Here is a 20,154-nt window from a genome sequence, read left to right as displayed (position 1 = left end):
ATTGATACGTCTACCCGTTCCTGAGAAAAATAGGTCTGGCAACACGGAGGGACAGACAGTCTGACAACAAATGACAATTTTTTTTTCGTGTTATATAATTACAAAATAACAATTTTCGCATTTTTTTCTTTTGGTTGTTGTGCGAAACCTTGCTTCTTGCCAAATTTCATGATTTTAGGTCAACGGGAAGTACCCCGTAGATTTTGATGAGTGAATTCGCGAGTATCAAAAACGAATGGCCGTATCTTTTGACTGCATTGACTTAGATGCTTCAGTTTAGTACGTCACCAACGGATCGTAGACTTTATGTGATGTAAATTTCAGCTTGATATGTCTACTCGTTTCTGAGAAAAAGGGCTTTTGAACAGTCGGGCAGACAAAGACAACAAAGTGATCCTATGAGGCACCTTTTTTTACCGGTTGAGGTACGGAACCCTAAAAAAATGGCGTTTCTGGCATGGTTTTGGCGGGACACGAGCCGTTTGTGTTATTTTTCAAACAGCGGTTGGCGCAGCGGAAATGGTGCAGAACGGTAATCCGAAGTCCGTGGGTCGGAGTCTCTACGCCTACATTTATTTTCAATTTTTACGTTAATTACACTTCAAATAAACAGAAATCATGCTCAGAATATTGTATTTATTAATATTTTGAGAACAGGCATGAAAAGAAAAGGAAAAGGAAAATCCGGGACTGCAAATACATTTTCAGAAAGGGATTGTAAGGTGTACAAGAGAACCTCGTATGTAATGTTAGATACTTTTATTATTTGACAGTTGATGCGCTGGGATGATATTTATATTAAAAACGGGGCATCCAATAGTTTTCACGGTATGTTGCACATGTTGTAAACGCCGCATTTTTAGAGTTACAGGGTGGTTCTAAAGTTTCTACAGAAAAACAAAAGGTTGACTGTCATCAAACAGTTTGGCAGTAAACCACCTGTAATGCATCGTTTCGGCAAATGTTATTAGCTGTTGATGTACCATGGAATATATTTTGATGCGGTCTTCTCGTTATGTGATTTCTTTTTCTCACTCGATGAGACAGGAGCTGCTTTCTGACAGAAAACGTAGTGATAAAAACAGACACTGTAGGATTGCATTACAGCAGCTATCGAGGATTGCTCGAAAATCGAAACGAAACTAACAGGATACGAACTTCTGTACGCTTTAATTACAGTCCCTTCTTAGAATTAAAATTCTGGGGTCCTCGTGGACGCAATACTTTCTCCGAAATTTATATCCAATCCCAAATTTTCCTTTTCACGCATTCTTCGAAAGTATTAATAAACACAATTGAAGTGTAACTAACGTAAAAATTGAAAATATAAGCAAGTTTCAACATAGGAATTCCAGCCATTCTACAGTTTTACCGCTACGCCAACCACTGCATTGTAACGTAATGGCTCATCCTTTGCCCGACCCGCAACAAAAATGCATTTTTTTCCCTAAACGCTTCACCATCTGGAGCTCCGAGTTCTCTCACTTTCGTTTCTGGCCAAGGCGTGCATGTACCATAAATTTGGACGAAATGGATGGTGACGAGTAGCTGTAATTCGCTTGTGAGTCTGTAGATGAACAGTACGCCGCCACCTTAATATCTTCTTTATTGCCAAATACTGGCGGTGAACGTTGCTTCAACACTCGGGATGGTTAACATTTGGTAACACTGCATAAGCGCGCATCAGCGACTTCGGCTGAGGAGGTATGCGGAGCCCCGTTACTAAATCGTTGTATTTTCGGACACAGACGTCGCGCCAGCGAGCGCAGCAAATAGATGGTCTCTGATGAAACTCCTGATCAAATGCTGACTTAACGATTTAAAAATTCACTTCTACGATTATAAAAATTCACTTCTTCCACGCATCTAGAACGGAGGAGTAGCGAATCGTAAGTTGATGTTTAGCCGGGAATTTCAAATAGATCGCGTATCAATAACCAGTGCCAAACTTCTACGACGGCTATTCGGAAACTAAGGTCCAATCGGGCGTGGAGTGGAAATCCGATGAAACTTTGCAGATATGTGTTGGGCAGTGTCTTTAGTATGCCCGTCGATCGTGTCATGTCGCTCTTTTCAATTCTGAACGCACAGTAAGCACGTAATGATGCGTAGAAAGTAGTGTCTGCCGCCTAGTACGTCACGCAGCCAACATAACATAGCTTTCGTGCCTTTTCTTCTTCATGACAACCATCGACCGCATTCTGCAGGGGCAGTGAAGATGCTCATGCAGCGTTTTCGATGGGAGGTTCTTGATCACCCACAATACAGCCCGTAACTGGCTCCCCCTGAGTTTCATCAATACTACGACAGATGGCTAAGTCGGAGCGACGACTTTGTAGAGACGGAGCTGGAACGTGTAGCTAACTGTTCAAATGAAACATTTTTGATTTTCACAGTGATTCCCATTTCGCGACCCATCGGACCTTACCTTCCAAATAGCCCTCGTATTTAAACTGTTTGATGGGCAAGACATTCCACACAGTGACACGACATCTGTTAGCCGTTTTGTTCGAATATTATTTCAGTTCACTTCTTCCATCATGAGCCCGCATCTCGTGGTCGTGCGGTAGCGTTCTCGCTTCCCACGCCCGGGTTCCCGGGTTCGATTCCCGGCGGGGTCAGGGATTTTCTCTGCCTCGTGATGGCTGGGTGTTGTGTGATGTCCTTAGGTTAGTTAGGTTTAAGTAGTTCTAAGTTCTAGGGGACTGATGACCATAGATGTTAAGTCCCATAGTGCTCAGAGCCATTTCTTCCATCATGGCATTAGTTTAGATGTAAAAAATTGAAACCGTCCTCAAGCTGAAGGTTGTTTTATACATGCCAGTGACTTACTAGGCACACTCTGATTCCATGTAGTAGTTCCTTGCTTTCTTTCGGCCCCTGTAACTTGGACTGCCAACTAAGATGAAAATGATTTGTATGTGTGAAAATTTCTAAGTTTCCAACTAAGATGCAGCTTAGAAATTTTCACACATACAAATCATTTTCATAGACTCAAAAAACCATCTGACAGAAAGAATCCTTCGAGTGATCGGAAATCGGACTCGAATCGTTTAAGTGAAACCATTTTAAATGTACCTCATTTCAAGCGTTGGCCTTTCAGTCTTAGTCGAACAGTGCAGTGAAATGTATGGTGTATGAAGTTTGCTTGAGCAGCTTCCATGCAAAATTTTGTTGTTATTCCAGAACCCGAAGCCACAGCTTGGGGCTGAAGACTGCAGTCAGGTAAGCTTGCCGCCTTAGACCACCCTAGAAAAATTATTAGTACACACTAGGCCGACGACCGACGGAGACTGGATTCTGCCGAACGTTGGTCGTCAATACACAGGCGTTCGGCTTCTCATCCACGCCTAACGAAGGGTTTGTGGCTAAGAGATTCAGCCACGTGGAACCGCAGTTGGCTGTGATAACTTGCTGACGTGGCTCCCGTTTTGTTATTGTTATAAAGCAGCGTTTTAATTACAACTTCATCGACCGATAATATAAGGGAAGAAGACGATATAGCAGTCGCCGCATGTGCAACATTTATTTTACTACAAGAAGCTGATTATCAAAAAAGAAAAAGGAGATACTATGCTGGTGGTCGACCTCTCTTTTGCAAAATAGGGAGCATTATGGTGGGACAAAATTAATGTCTACTTCAAAGCTAAATTAGAGTATGGCCTATTTCATAATTTTTTTCTAAATAACAGTTACAGGTTTCTAATTGTTATTGAATTGTGTAGGCCCTAAAATCCCCAAAGATGACACCTCTTTTTGGAGAACTGTATATGCAGCAGAAAGTTAGTAGCCACTCCCAGTTTTGTTTCTCTTTGTCGTTCACGGCGAAAAGATGTCAATAAGGACTCCATTTCCTTTTTCATATCGTGCAAATCACTTTCTAATAGCAGAATTATTTCGCTCCAAGTGTTTAATCTTTTCAATTTGTTTTTATAATCGCTGTTCGTAGGGACCCCATAAACATATCTGTTCGCGATAAAAATCTATCAGATTTAAAGCTCTTCATTTTCACTGGATACTCTAGTATTTTTAGACACAATAAACACACAGCCATAGCGACAGCAGGCATTGCCTGCAGAGGACAGGACTTTTGAAGTTTTTGAAGACAACCATAAGTCGCACTCGGTGTGTTTTACTGATTGGTTTCGCTCTTTCACAGCCACTAAAGAGGGAAACCGGTTCATAAAACGTAGTAAGTGCTACTTGTGGCGGCCCTGAAAAACGTAAACACACCCTTGTTTTAGCGACGTAACAAATCACTAAGAAACCAACGAACATTCGACCTCGTATCCACACTAAGAGAGGGCTCCCAACGCCAACCAACCGTCAAGGCTTTCATGCTACCGCCGGCACACCGAACCGCAGCCAAAGCCAACCGCTTCGTTGGCTCCGATTTAGGGCCGATACACACTATGCAGATATTGGCCAACGAAGCGGTTGTTCGTTGGCTTTCGTTGGCGTAGTGTGTATGCGCCTTTGAAAGAGCGCGCTGATCGCTTTTGAGTATTGTCAACATTAAGCAACTGGCACGTGTCCGTCCGTCGCTGACAGGACATGACAGTAAATGTTGCCTCTGTACCACCCGATTGTATGAAATCGCCAAATGAGTCGACGTGAAGAAGTGACAATGGCGGAAATGAATTATTATTAAAACTGTTATTTGTAATTGTCGAAGTTGCAATGAGAAGTAGCCTTCATTTTCTGTGACTAGTCAAGAACATGAAGTTACCGCAAGCCTCCGAAAGTATGACAGATAAAAGTTTAAATAAAAAATAAATGCTGGAGATTCATAAATAAGCTATTGTGTTTAGACGTACCTACGACCACGCCGAGAATGAGGTTGCCCGATTTGTCGGTGTGTCAACGCTGACTCTCCAAGGGCCGGCCAAGGTGGCCGAGCGGTTCTCGGCGCTACAGTCTGGCCCCGCGCGGCCGCTACGGTCGCAGGTTTGAATCCTGCCTCGGGCATGGATTTGTGTGATGTCCTTAGGTTAGTTAGATTTAAGTAGTTCTAAGTTCTAGGTGACTGATGACCTCAGAAGCTAAGTCCCTTAGTGCTCAGAGCCATTTGAACCACTTGAACTGTCCAAGGTGTCTACATGGAATGGTGTACCACTCGCAACCATGAACGCGGCGTAGGGACAGTGGTCATAAACAGAACTAGAGACTGTGGGAGAACGTGACGCCTTGTCAGTGACAGCCTGTTTCAGCTTCGACAGAAATTGCTGCTATCAGTGAGCGCAGGTTCATCTTGACCAGTTTCAAATGGTTCAAATGGCTCTGACCACTATGGGACTTAACATCTGAGGTCATCAGTCCCCTAAACTTAGAACTACTTAAACCGAAGGACATCACACACATCCATGCCCGAGGCAGGATTCGAACCTGCGACCGTAGCAGCTGCGCGGTTCTGGACTGAAGCGCCTAGAACCGCTCGGCCACAACGGCCGGCATCTTGACCAGTTTCTTAGTCAAAATTTCCAAGGGAACTGCATGCAGTGGACAAGCAAAGCAGCTGATAAAACTGTACGTTTTCAGTGGGCCAAACAACACAGAAGCTGTGGCTAACTAAAGGCGTGTAACGTCGTCCTACAAGTCGCGATTTGTTTGTCCATAGTTTGAAGCACGCACGTCAGTACCTTGTAGAAGGAAGTGTGCCACGTAATGAATATTCAAGAGCACCTTCATTATACTTGCTTTCACAGATTCTGCCACTTTCATTTTCGTATTAGGCGGAGAAATCATATGACTGCATTCGATTAATAGACATGAATGGGCGTCTGCGAATAGTGCAAAAATCACAACTATCGGGTGTGCCATTGAAACTATAATCCACTGTCCATACCTTAAGATGAATTAATTAAAGATCAGTGCTACGGAGCGATTCTTCTTAGAACCTATCGTATGTACTACAGCCATAAGTAGACTACTTAACGTATGTGAACAGCCATAGAGATTATGCTTCATAATTTGCGCAAAGACAACTTTTCCAATCGATAAACACATAGAGGCGCCCTGTAATGACGTTAAAGATTCCAGAGGTGTATGTAATGGCTGAAAGATCGCACAAGCAATGCGGTATTGAAACTGACGCTAAACCTAGGACATATCAACATACATCCGAACAAAACTAAGTCTTTAATAGGAATTTATTTATTTGCAATGACAGAATCAAACAGTATTGAACACACACGTACACAGCTTAACAAATAATTAAATTATAGGACTATATATGTTAGGCAGTGATGATGATGTCTCATACTCCGAGGACCGTATGAGACGATGCGGGAGACCTGCACCGCTGACTAGGCAAGGTCCTAGCGGAGGTGGTTTGCCATTGCCTTCCTCCGACCGTAATTGAGATTACTGATGATGATGATGATGATGATAAAGCCGACACAGCACCCAGTTTTCTCGAGGCAGGGAAAATCCCTGGCCCCGCCGGGAATCGAATCCGGGACCCCGTGCGCTGGAAGCGAGAACGCTACCGCAAGACCACGAACTGCGGACATGTTAGACACCAGCAGAACAAAATTTGACAACCTCAAGAGCACTGGTAGTAGCTTGTGATAAGTTTTCCACGGTACACTGAGTATAAGCAACGCTATTGCAAGTGGTCTAAGTTCATCCTACCCCACATTTACACAACACAGTCTCCACATGAGCAAGGTTGCTGCAAGGTCGCTCAGTCACTTCCAGCTAGTCCAATCTTTTATGTAACCGAGAAAGAGTAATCCTCCAGGAATCATTCATCTTTCCAGGTACTAAATTCTAGCGCATGCGCGTTTGTAGTCTCGTTGCTGTGGTGGAGCTAGCATGAGTGCATCACTTGTTTTAAGCCTATTCTTTTTTGACTTCGGTCGTGAACGCGCTTTCTAATAACCCAAAACAGGACGAATTTCAGATGTACTTCCACTGGGGTTGCTTATACTCATTGTACCGTGGAAAGCTTATCGCTATTTACAAACAGTGCCCTTGAGGTTGCCAAATTTCGTTCTCCCACTGTCTAACCTATATATATAGATCTCTAATTAAACTAATAGTTAAGCTGTGTATGTGTGTGTGTTCAATACTGTTTGATTCTGTCATTATAAATAAATAAATTCCTATTAAAGACTTAGTTTTGTTCGGATGTATGTTGACATGCCCTTGGTCCAACGGCAGTTGCATTATCTTCCAGAAAGTCAGGCTCTTTTGTAGTCTAAACACGCTGGACCTTACGGTTATCTATCGCATTCTTCAGCGTCTACCTGTACACGTCGTTAATTATTTGATATACGTTGCATTTTTACAAGAAAGAGATCTGATATTCATATTTCCTGATACTTGAAACTTACAAAACAGCTGTTTCACGATAGCGGAGAAGATTATTGTTTTGTTGATTTTCATTATGTTAAGTTATTAATTGTGCAACTATTTCATCCTTGCATAACGTGTAATGAAAATGTCGTTGTTGTGTGCGAAAAATATCAGCTACAGCAAATATTCTTCACTTGAAGGTGTATACATACAGCCCTCTACATGAAAGCCATCTGTTCCTCGATCGCCCTACGCCTATCTTTCCTGTTCTTTTATAATCTATTATTTTTTAACTGTCTTCCCCCATTCTGCTAGTATTTTGTTTCCATTTTATGCGTCATTGCTCTTTTTCTCATTTTTGCAGTTTGTATTGTCCTTCCCCTACAATCCTGATTTGTGTTTGATCTCTGTGGGTATGTCCTTTTATGTCCTTAAAAGTTTCATTTCAGCCCACAGTATTCTTCTTTTGTGCTTCTTAGTTATTGTTAGAGATTCGCTTCCACGTATTAGAGCTTGGGTAGCCACTGCATTTAAAATTTAGCTTTCTATCCTTCCTTGCCTGGCGTACAGTGTTTTGTGTTGTACCACGTACCATTTAAAATTCATTTTGGTATCCATAGTTAGCATTGCAACCTAACAGCTGATAATGTGACACCTTTCCTATTAATCCTCATCCAGTTCTATTTTGTAGCGTTGTAGAAATTTACCTTTTAAAGCAATTACATTAATTTTCTACGGAAATTTTTAGGTTATAATTCTTACATATGAGATATAGCTCATGTGTTGCAAATTAAAGGTTAATTTCTCTCTTCTTGATAATTAGTTGGTGATTATTTGATCATCAGTAAAGAGCAAAGTGTGTGTGTGTGTGTGTGTGTGTGTGTGTGTGTGTGTGTCTCCTGATGCTACTGTGATACCCTGTATAGCTTGCCGTTTATACTGTCCGACAGTGTCTTCTGAGTATATATTGAATATTGTACGTGAAAGGCTAAAACTTTGTCGCACTCCTCTGTTGATTTTCACTGACCTGTCTTCTCTTTCGCTGTTTTTATTATAATTTCTGTGTACTGACGCAGACTCAGTATTTAATGTCTCGGATAACCCTCCTTTCAACATGATTTTACGATAGTTGTTTCCGTTCTCTCTGTAGAATCCCTTTACAAAATCTCTAATTGCGATGTAATCTCCAGGTTGTATTCTTGGCACTTTTCAGTTAAGTGACACGCAATAGTAACACAGTCGCTGTAAGATTGGCCCTTTGTAAAGCCAGTTTGTTCTTTCATTAGGAAGGCTTCAGCTATGTTTCTCACTCTGTTATTAATCATTATTGCATTGAATTTGTAAGGAGCATTTAGCAGGCTTATTCCTCTGTAATTAATGCACACATGTCTTCCTCCTTTTTTGTAGAGCAATCTTCCGCAGTTCACGCACCAACCTCGTCTTCCAGCATCCACTGAAGAACTGTAAGGTCCGCAGTTGTAACATCAGTCCTCCACATTTAAGGAGTTATAAAATGAAATTACTTATTATAATGGCGAATGATGGGTACATGTAGTTAAAACTGAAAATGACTTGGTAGTTTTATGTTTAAACCAGTACGCAAAAATTCCGCCTAGTGTAGACTGCTGCTGTTGTAAATAATTGATGATTTGTGGTTCTGCACAAAACGTCAGCTATAGGGCTTCTAAGTGCTTCTGAATAGAAACTATGAAAGTGTTGACGCGGATAAGTGAGTGGGGACAGTTACGAAACTCACGTCAGCGCTTACTCCCATTGGACCAAGCGATGCCGATTGACCGCTGTTACCCTCAACCAGAGACATCAGGGAAGTGATATGTAAATGTCAGCGCCGTTATCAGGGTCACTTGCTTCTGGTTTTACAAACTGCACTCTCTGCTTTTCCTTTAAGTAACAGCTAAGCGGTCCTCAAGAGGCAGAAAGTGCCCCGTTCTAGTCACCCCATCAAGGAAAAGTCCTTCTCAGTTTCAGGAATTTAACAGGGGTCTTCCGAATGGCAGACAAACATGCTGACCCGTTAGGCTGGTATTACACTATCATATTCCTTTGTCAAAGTTGATAGGTCAAATATTTATGTCAAAGAAATTTTATAGTGTAAAAGGGAACTTCGTCAAATCTCGCCTTTCGTCAAAGAAATAACATCAAATCTAGGGCTTCGCCGTAGATTTGATCATAAAAGTCGTTCGTCATGTGTTCTCTGCAGCGTGAAATATAATCGCTTGGAGCGCTGGCATAGCTTCAGCTATTTGACGTCTGTAGTGTGTTTGTAAACATGGCTGCAAAGTTTAGTCGGTGTGTTCCTTCGACTCTTTACGATAACCTTACTTCTAGAGGGTTTAGGGAGTGAGAGAGAGACACAATGCATGCGATTAATCAGTTGCTTCTGAACATCAACAAAAGAAAAACGAGGATAATGGAATGTAGTCGAATTAAGTCCGGCGATGCTGCGGGAATTAATTAGGTTCAAATGGTTCAAATGGCTCTGAGCACTATGGGACTTAACATCTGTGGTCATCAGTCCCCTAGAACTTAGAACTACTTAAACCTAACTAACCTAAGGACATCACACACATCCATGCCCGAGGCAGGATTCGAACCTGCGACCGTAGCAGTCGCGCGGTTCCGGACTGAGCGCGTAGAACCGCTAGACCACCGCGGACGGCAATTAATTAGGAAATGAGACACTTAAAGTAGTTAAGGAGTTTTGCTATTGGGGGAGCAAAATAACTGATGGTGCTCGAAGTAGGGAGGATATAAAATGTAAACTGGCAATGGCAAGGAAAGCGTTTCTGAAGAAATTTGTTAACATCCAGTATTGATTTATGTGAGAGGAAGTCGTTTCTGAAAGTATTTGTATGGAGTGTAGCCATGTATGGAAGTGAAACGTAGACGATAAATAGTTTAGACAAGAAGAGACCAGAAGCTTTCGAAATGTGGTGCTAAAGAAGAATACTGAAGATGAGATGGGTAGATCACATAACTAATAAGGAGGTATTGAATAGAATTGGGGAGAAGAGGAGTTTGTGGCACAACTTGACTAGAAGAAGGGATCGGTTGGTAGGTCATGTTCTGAGGCATCAAGGGATCACCAATTTAGTACTGGAGGACAGCGTGGAGGGTAAAAATCGTAGAGGGACACTAAGAGATGAATACAATAAGCAGATTCAGAAGGTTGTCAGCTGCAGTAGTTACTGGGAGATGAAGAGGCTTGCACAGGATAGAGTAGCATGGAGAGCTGCATCAAACCAGTCTCAGGACTGAAGACCACAACAACAACAACAGTGGACTATGCCGTAGGTGACTTCAAATCCACAATCACGGCTACAGCCCTCAAGTTCATCGGGAAACACCAAGCCAGTTTTCCAGGGAAACACCAAGCCAGTTTTCAAAAAAAAAAAAGAAAAAGAAAAAACGAAAAAAAAAATTTTGGCTCTCCATTCTGTTTGTGTATTTTGGAACTGTGGATGTCAAGTTAAAAAAGTGCCTGATCTCTTCGTACTTCTCATTAATTTTGTACTAGTTGGAACACTAACTCTGTTAATTAAATTATTCAAAACTAAGGAGTTCTTAATGTCCATACGGTGCACTAAACATTTAGTTATCTTCAGGTATTCTTCCTTCATGCTTTAGAAATCACACGCTTATGGAATGGTTAATGTGCACAGTGGCATTCGAGTGCTGTATAGTAAGAGTAGCTCTCTCCTGTAGCAAGAAGTTGCAGTGTTATGGTGAACCTATCTTCTGCACATACATCATTACTCAAGTGAGTATTCTGCTTTGTAATATGAGGAGCCACTTCACTGTGCAAATACTGAAATGCACTCTCTTCTATTCGTGAGCGAGTTTATACAAAACTTTACGTCCTCAACTTTCAGCTCTCGTAAAAGTTATGATGAATGCGTTTACTATCTCGACCCACAGTTTCACCCAAGTACGTTCTTTTTTTCCGTCGCTTCTCTTCCAAATGCATACACAATGCAATTGTGAGACACGCAACTGCAGCGCTTAATAACGAGTTATTGTTGTCCGCTGCCTTGGATTCTGACGTAAAATATGATAACCCTTTTTAGCGCCACGTCGAAGATCTTTGCCAAAGAAATTTGACGAATATTTGATCATATTTGTTTGTCAAAGAAATATGATAGTACAGTACCGGCCTTAGCAACGGGGGTGAACGGCGCCCCTAAAGTCGAGTGTAATGCAATTAATGTTTGTTGTTTTCAAGTAATAATTCTTTGTAAAAAAAAAAGTCATTGATTTTAGTGATTAACCTTGACCGTGTGTGTTGATGAACGCAATTTTAATGACATCTCCGTTCAAGGATGTATTGTCCTGTAAACTAATAACAATTACAAACGGTGTCAGTTTTAAGACTATCGAGAAGACTTTAAATGCATCGCTACTGCTAGCTTTGTTCCACGACAGCAGCAAACTGCGCGGAGACCGGTTTCTGTGCTGTCGGCGGAAAGTTTCTATCACAGGAATGTGACTTGGTGGGGCCATGTGGTGGGGTTTGAAGTACAGGGGTGGGGGTAACTAGCAGATCCCGCAGAGCAGGTCGAATTGACCGTACGCTAGCGACATAAGTACGTCGAATGAAGGATAGTGATATTGCCGATGCTCATCTGCTTGTACGACAGAATTAGTAAGCCTGCTAGACCTCTAGTTTGAGAGAAGGAGCGTTGTCTTTTATTTCTCTCTTGTCTAAGCATAGAAACACATGCCTTAATGTGCCTATGTATTCAGTAAAATGATCTGTAGGCACACATTTTCGTCACTGATCTGACGCGCACTGAGAACATACGCGGCGATAAGTGAAAGATTTTACGCAAGGCCTCAATACGGGATTCCCGTGTTGTCCCCAACGCCAGCTGGCGAGTGCGGGTTTCCACATTGAAGCGTGACTGATATTACTTAATGATTCGTGTACCATGCGTCAGAAGCACTGAAGACCTGTCGGTATAGCGTACTTGCAGCGCGCTAGCTTCCGAGACAGAGAGGTAAACCACACAGGAACAAATCCCTGTCGCCGATTAATGACTGAATGACTGTGATCTAATAATCAAGACGCCTGGATGGGGTTTTTGGGCGGTTTTCCGCGATCGTTTAGGCCAATGGTAGTCAACTTTTTCTCCTACCGCTCATTTTTCTACCTCCGTCAGTAGTAAAATTTTCTAACCACAGTAATGGTTCAAATGTTCGTGAATTCCTAAGGGACCAAACTCCTGAGGTAATCGGTCCCTAGACATACACACTGCGCCGGCCGTTGTGGCCGAGCGGTTCTAGGCGCTACAGTCTGGAACCGAGCGACCGCTACGGTCGGAGGTTCGAATCCTGCCTCGGGCGTGGATGTGTGTGATGTCCTTAGGTTGGTTAGGTTTAAGTAGTTCTAAGTCTAGGACCTCCCCATGAACCATGGACCTTGCCGTTGGTGGGGAGGCTTGCGTGCCTCAGCGATACAGATAGCCGTACCGTAGGTGCAACCACGACGGAGGGGTATCTGTTGAGAGGCCAGACAAACGTGTGGTTCCTGAAGAGGGGCAGCAGCCTTTTCAGTAGTTGCAAGGGCAACAGTCTGGATGATTGACTGATCTGGCCTTGTAACAATAACCAAAACGGCCTTGCTGTGCTGGTACTGCGAACGGCTGAAAGCAAGGGGAAACTACAGCCGTAATTTTTCCCGAGGGCATGCAGCTTTACTGTATGATTACATGATGATGGCGTCCTCTTGGGTAAAATATTCCGGAGGTAAAATAGTCCCCCATTCGGATCTCCGGGCGGGGACTACTCAAGAGGATGTCGTTATCAGGAGAAAGAAAACTGGCGTTCTACGGATCGGAGCGTGGAATGTCAGATCCCTTAATCGGGCAGGTGGGTTAGAAAATTTAAAAAGGGAAATGGATAGGTTGAAGTTAGATATAGTGGGAATTAGTGAAGTTCGGTGGCAGGAGGAACAAGACTTCTGGTCAGGTGACTACAGGGTTATAAACACAAAATCAAATAGGGGTAATGCAGGAGTAGGTTTAATAATGAATAGGAAAATAGGAATGCGGGTAAGCTACTACAAACAGCATAGTGAACGCATTATTGTGGCCAAGATAGATACGACGCCCACACCTACTACAGTAGTACAAGTTTATATGCCAACTAGCTCTGCAGATGACGAAGAAATTGAAGAAATGTATGATGAAATAAAAGAAATTATTCAGATAGTGAAGGGAGACGAAAATTTAATAGTCATGGGTGACTGGAATTCGAGTGTAGGAAAAGGGAGAGAAGGGAACATAGTAGGTGAATATGGATTGGGGGACAGAAATGAAAGAGGAAGCCGCCTTGTAGAATTTTGCACAGAGCACAACATAATCATAACTAACACTTGGTTTAAGAATCATGAAAGAAGGTTGTATACATGGAAGAACCCTGGAGATACTAAAAGGTATCAGATAGATTATATAATGGTAAGACAGAGATTTAGGAACCAGGTTTTAAATTGTAAGACATTTCCAGGGGCAGATGTGGACTCTGACCACAATCTATTGGTTATGACCTGTAGATTAAAACTGAAGAAACTGCAAAAAGGTGGGAATTTAAGGAGATGGGACCTGGATAAACTAAAAGAACCAGAGGTTGTACAGAGATTTAGGGAGAGCATAAGGGAGCAATTGACAGGAATGGGGGAAATAAATACAGTAGAAGAAGAATGGGTAGCTTTGAGGGATGAAGTAGTGAAGGCAGCAGAGGATCAAGTAGGTAAATGACGAGGGCTAGTAGAAATCCTTGGGTAACAGAAGAAATATTGAATTTAATTGATGAAAGGAGAAAATATAAAAATGCAGTAAATGAAGCAGGCAAAAAGGAATACAAACGTCTCAAAAATGAGATCGACAGGAAGTGCAAAATGGCTAAGCCGGGATGGCTAGAGGACAAATGTAAGGATGTAGAGGCCTATCTCACTAGGGGTAAGATAGATACCGCCTACAGGAAAATTAAAGAGACCTTTGGAGATAAGAGAACGACTTGTATGAATATCAAGAGCTCAGATGGAAACCCAGTTCTAAGCAAAGAAGGGAAAGCAGAAAGGTGGAAGGAGTATATAGAGGGTCTATACAAGGGCGATGTACTTGAGGACAATATTATGGAAATGGAAGAGGATGTAGATGAAGATGAAATGGGAGATATGATACTGCGTGAAGAGTTTGACAGAGCACTGAAAGACCTGAGTCGAAACAAGGCCCCCGGAATAGACAATATTCCATTGGAACTACTGACGGCCGTGGGAGAGCCAGTCCTGAGAAAACTCTACCATCTGGTGAGCAAGATGTATGAAACAGGCGAAATACCCTCAGACTTCAAGAAGAATATAATAATTCCAATCCCAAAGAAAGCAGGTGTTGACAGATGTGAAAATTACCGAACTATCAGCTTAATAAGTCACAGCTGCAAAATACTAACACGAATTCTTTACAGACGAATGGAAAAACTAGTAGAAGCCAACCTCGGGGAAGATCAGTTTGGATTCCGTAGAAACACTGGAACACGTGAGGCAATACTGACCTTACGACTTATCTTAGAAGAAAGATTAAGGAAAGGCAAACCTACGTTTCTAGCATTTGTAGACTTAGAGAAAGCTTTTGACAATGTTGACTGGAATACTCTCTTTCAAATTCTAAAGGTGGCAGGGGTAAAATACAGGGAGCGAAAGGCTATTTACAATTTGTACAGAAACCAGATGGCAGTCATAAGAGTCGAGGGACATGAAAGGGAAGCAGTGGTTGGGAAGGGAGTAAGACAGGGTTGTAGCCTCTCCCCGATGTTGTTCAATCTGTATATTGAGCAAGCAGTAAAGGAAACAAAAGAAAAATTCGGAGTAGGTATTAAAATTCATGGAGAAGAAATAAAAACTTTGAGGTTCGCTGATGACATTGTAATTCTGTCAGAGACAGCAAAGGACTTGGAAGAGCAGTTGAATGGAATGGACAGTGTCTTGAAAGGAGGATATAAGATGAACATCAACAAAAGCAAAACAAGGATAATGGAATGTAGTCGAATTAAGTCGGGTGATGCTGAGGGAATTAGATTAGGAAATGAGGCACTTAAAGTAGTAAAGGAGTTTTGCTATTTGGGAAGCAAAATAACTGATGATGGTCGAAGTAGAGAGGATATAAAATGTAGGCTGGCAATGGCAAGGAAAGCGTTTCTGAAGAAGAGAAATTTGTTAACATCCAGTATTGATTTAAGTGTCAGGAAATCATTTCTGAAAGTATTTGTATGGAGTGTCGCCATGTATGGAAGTGAAACATGGACAATAAATAGTTTGGACAAGAAGAGAATAGAAGCTTTTGAAATGTGGTGCTACAGAAGAATGCTGAAGATTAGATGGATAGATCACATAACTAATGAGGAAGTATTGAATAGGATTGGGGAGAAGAGAAGTTTGTGGCACAACTTGACCAGAAGAAGGGATCGGTTGGTAGGACATGTTCTGAGGCATCAAGGGATCACCAATTTAGTATTGGAGGGCAGCGTGGAGGGTAAAAATCGTAGAGGGAGACCAAGAGATGAATACACTAAGCAGATTCAGAAGGATGTAGGTTGCAGTAGGTACTGGGAGATGAAAAAGCTTGCACAGGATAGAGTAGCATGGAGAGCTGCATCAAACCAGTCTCAGGACTGAAGACCACAACAACAACAAACAAGAAATCTAGGCGACTGATGACCTCAGATGTTAAGTCCCATAGTGCTCAGAGCCATTTGAACCATTTTTTTTACACACTGCTTAAACTAAACATAAACTAACTTATGCTAAGAACAACACACACACCCACGCCCGAGTGAGGACTCGAACCTCACGGGAAGGCAGCGGAATCCGTGACATTGCGCCTCAAACCGCGCGGCCACACCGCGTGGCCGCGCTAATGGTGATTTATAAAGAAGGGACTAACTTTACTTCTAAAATTTATAAAGCAGAGTTACAGCAAGTTAAGATATGTAACAACAATTACTTACAAAATATTTTACGCCAAAAATTTTATGAAAACGAGAATGTTTTTTAATAATTCGTACAGTCTGCCGACCACCATGAAACCTGGAATGTCCGCTAGTGGGCGGTAGGGACCAGGTTGACTACCACTGGTTTAGTCAAATCGTGGGATGGTCCCCAAATTCCACCTCAGAGAATATAATACAGCAACAGTTAAAATACGATAACACACTAACCAAAGTTCACCCGACTCGCAGACAGGCGGGGCACATGAGGCCCTTGACGAGCTCCAGGAAGCACGTCGGGCCACAAATGTAAATAATGAAACAAAAAAATGGTTCAAATGGCTCTGAGCACTATGGGACTCAACTGCTGAGGTCATTAGTCCCCTAGAACTTAGAACTAGTTAAACCGAACTAACCTAAGGACATCACACACATCCATGCCCGAGGCAGGATTCGAACCTGCGACCGTAGCGGTCTCGCGGTTCCAGACTGCAGCGCCAGAACCGCGCGGCCACTTCGGCCGGCAATAATGAAACAAAATTTGCCACTTCCTGAAAGAACGGCTACGGAAAAGAAAGAAGTTTAGCGCACTGCTGAAACTAAGTTTCAAGTATTCAATAGCTGAGGCAGGAGAGGCTTTGGTATGTGCTGTTACGTAAGTTCTGTTAAGTCTCTGTAGTTTCCAAATACAGAGTATGTGAAATATTTTGAAAAATCCGCCTCAGTTGCGAAAATTTTCTGGTCTTTACCCAGGTTTCGGCTAGAATAATCTAGCCCTCTTCAGAAGCATAAAATTACTATAACACGCCAGAGTAAGGCACAGTCAACTGTAGGTAGGCTGTTTAGGTTTTTATGTTGGTGACGCCACCTAGCGCTCTATATGAAAACACTGACTGTGCTGTGTACAGTTTGTGGCTGGTTTGCATTATTGGGATTTGCTATTGTAGTGTTGGGCAGTCGGATGTGAACAGCGCGTAGCGTTGCGCAGTTGGAGGTGAGCCGCCAGCAGTTGTGTATGTGGGAAGAGAGATGGCGGAGTTTTGAGAGCGGATGATCTGGACGTGTGTCCATCAGAGACAGTAAATTTGTAAGACTGGATGTCATGAACTGATATATAACTTTTGAACACTATTAAGGTAAATACATTGTTTGTTCTCTATCAAAATCTTTCATTTGCTAACCATGCCTATCAGTAGTTACGTGACTTCAGTAGTTAGAATCTTTTATTAAGCTGGCAGTAGTGGCGCTCGCTGTAGTGCAGTAGTTCGAGTAATGAAGATTTTTGTGAGGTAAGTGATTCATGACAGGTATAGGTTATTGTGAGTCAGGGCCATTCTTTTGTAGGGATTATTGAATGTCAGATTGCGTTGCGCTAAAGATATTGTGTGTCAGTTTAGTGATGGTCAGAATAAGTAAAGAGAAAAATGTCTGAGTGAGTTCAGTTTTGCTCAGCTGTTTGAAAATCAAATAACGGGTTTATCAGCACAGTAATTCATTAATTTTTCTAAGGGGACGTTTCACAACATTAAAAATTAAAACGTATAGTACCGTGGTACCATGTCGAATTAAAACTACTTAACTGAGGGCCAGCCCCGGCATCACTTCATCACGCGGTCGGTTGGCAGCGGCAACTACGTTGGCACTCGTAGCCGGGGCTGGCCTTCAGTTAAGTAGTTTTAATTCGACATGGCACCACGGTACTATAGGTTTTAATTTTTAATGTTGACTGTGCCTTAATCTGGCATGCTATAGTAATTTTATGCTTCTGAAGAAGGCTAGATTATTCTAGCCGAAACCTGACCAGAAAATTTTCGCAATTGAGGCGGATTTTTCAATATATTGGTCCATCACAGTTGCTGACGAGGCTGCAATATGCTAAAAATTCTTATACAGGGTGAAAAGTATGTAAACCGACAAACTCTGGGAGGTTGTAGGGAACATCAAAACAAATATGTTTCCCTAATGTCATTTTTTTTTTCCTATGAGGATTATTTAAACCGGTGGAGGCGGTATTACGCTCTTCAGTTGTTAGACGCCGTATTACGATCTTTAGTTGTTAGAGGTCGTATTACGCTCTTCACTTGTATAGGCAACTGCTGTCCACCATTGTAGTAGTGCATTGTCTCTGTTTACTAATGGAGCGATACACCTGGAAGGAGTACACTGATATGCTTGGTGCGTACTACGTAGCGCACCACAACGGGCGAGCTGCAAAGCAGGTTTATCAACAAAATATCCTAATCGCCGTATCCCGCATCATACGACCTTTGCTGCTGTGTGCCAACGTCTGCATGAGACCGGGTAAGAACGGTGCAAATTGAGGAAGCTGTCTTGCAGCATGTGGAAAGGGGTCCTTCAGTCAGCACTTGACGTATCAGACCAATGTAAGAACAGTCCTTCGAGAGCAATTGTTACTTCCATTTCACTTACAGCGTGTCCATAACCTGGAACCAGTTTATTATCCACCGAGAGCACAGTTTTCGCAGTGGTACCTGGAACAGTGTGAAATTCATCCTACATTTCCATCCTCTGTGTTGTTTATCGATGAAGCAACGTTCGGGTGTGATGGAGTCTTCAACATGCACAATTCGCATGTTTGGAGTGAAGATAACCCACATGTCACAGTTACTAGCGCTCATCAAGTGCGGCTCTTCGTTAATGTGTGGGTCGGTGTTGTTGGGGACTGTTTAATTAGGCCATTCAATTGCAGGTACTGTTACAAAAAAATGGTTCAAATGGCTCTGAGCACTATGGGACTTAACTGCTGTGGTCATCAGTCCCCTAGAACTTAGAACTACTTAAAGCTAACTAACCTAAGGACATCACACACATCCATGCCCGAGTCAGGATTCGAACCTGAGACTGTAGCGGTCACGCGGTTACAGACTGTAGCGCCTAGAACCGCACGGCCACTCCGGCCGGCGCACTATTACAATTTTCTCACCAGAGCATTGCCAGAATTGCTGGAAGACGTCCCGCTCCCTACAAGACAACACATGTGGTTCCAACATGACGGGGCGCCGGCACATTTCAGTCGTCGTGTGAGCCTATTCCTGAGCCGACGGTTCCCAGGAACGTGGATTGGCAGAGGTGGTCCTGTACCATGGCCTGCTCGATCCCCAGATATGTCCCCTATGGAGTTTTTTTGTGTGGGGAGAGATGCGCAACCTTGTTTACGCAACTCCTGTTGCATCAGAAGAGGATCTGGTTGCCCGGATAGTAGCTGCAGCAGGAACAATTCAGGATACTCCCGGGGTTTTTGCCCGTGTCAGACAGAACATGATCCGACGGTGTAACTTTTGTTGACGTGTCAATGGAGGAATTTTTGAAAATCTACTGTCACTGAAATTTGGTTGTGTTAATGTGTTGTCTCTTGGTCATAAAAAAAATGGAAAAGTGTTTGTTGGTTTAACTAATTTGCCACCAGAGAAATCTTCCTCTGCCGGGTTTAAATACTCCTCATAGGAAAAAATGACATTATGGAAAAATATTTGTTTTGATGTCCCCCACAACCTCCCAGAGTTTATCGGTTTAAATACTTTTTACCTTGTAGAGTACGTGCACTGTCAGCTATCTGGACACCAATATGTAATACGGAATTGACCACTAGACGTCACGAGAGGTTGTCCCATCTGTGTTAAAGGAGATGGGGAGAACTGTCAGTAACAGCAGAATGGGTCTTTCAGGAGGGTTCAGTGACTTCAAACGTGCAATAGTCACTGGCTATCACCCGAGTAACAAATCCATCACGAATGTTTCAAGCCTGCTAAGGCTGTTCGACTTGACTGCTGGTGATGGGATTGTGAAATTGAAACTCGAAGGAACAATCACAATTAATTCAAGTCTACGCAG

The 20,154-nt window shown here is 42.6% G+C and overlaps 1 protein-coding gene across 2 annotated transcripts in view; it reads left to right on the top strand.

The window, feature by feature from the left end:
• Window positions 1-20,154, top strand: part of LOC124712525 (actin cytoskeleton-regulatory complex protein PAN1-like) — a 287,605-nt gene that overhangs the window by 15,540 nt on the left and 251,911 nt on the right. The window lies entirely within an intron of this gene.

Source organism: Schistocerca piceifrons, chromosome 8 (assembly GCF_021461385.2).
Source record: "Schistocerca piceifrons isolate TAMUIC-IGC-003096 chromosome 8, iqSchPice1.1, whole genome shotgun sequence".
Classification (NCBI taxonomy): domain Eukaryota; kingdom Metazoa; phylum Arthropoda; class Insecta; order Orthoptera; family Acrididae; genus Schistocerca; species Schistocerca piceifrons.
This window is presented reverse-complemented; position numbering and strand designations above follow the sequence as displayed.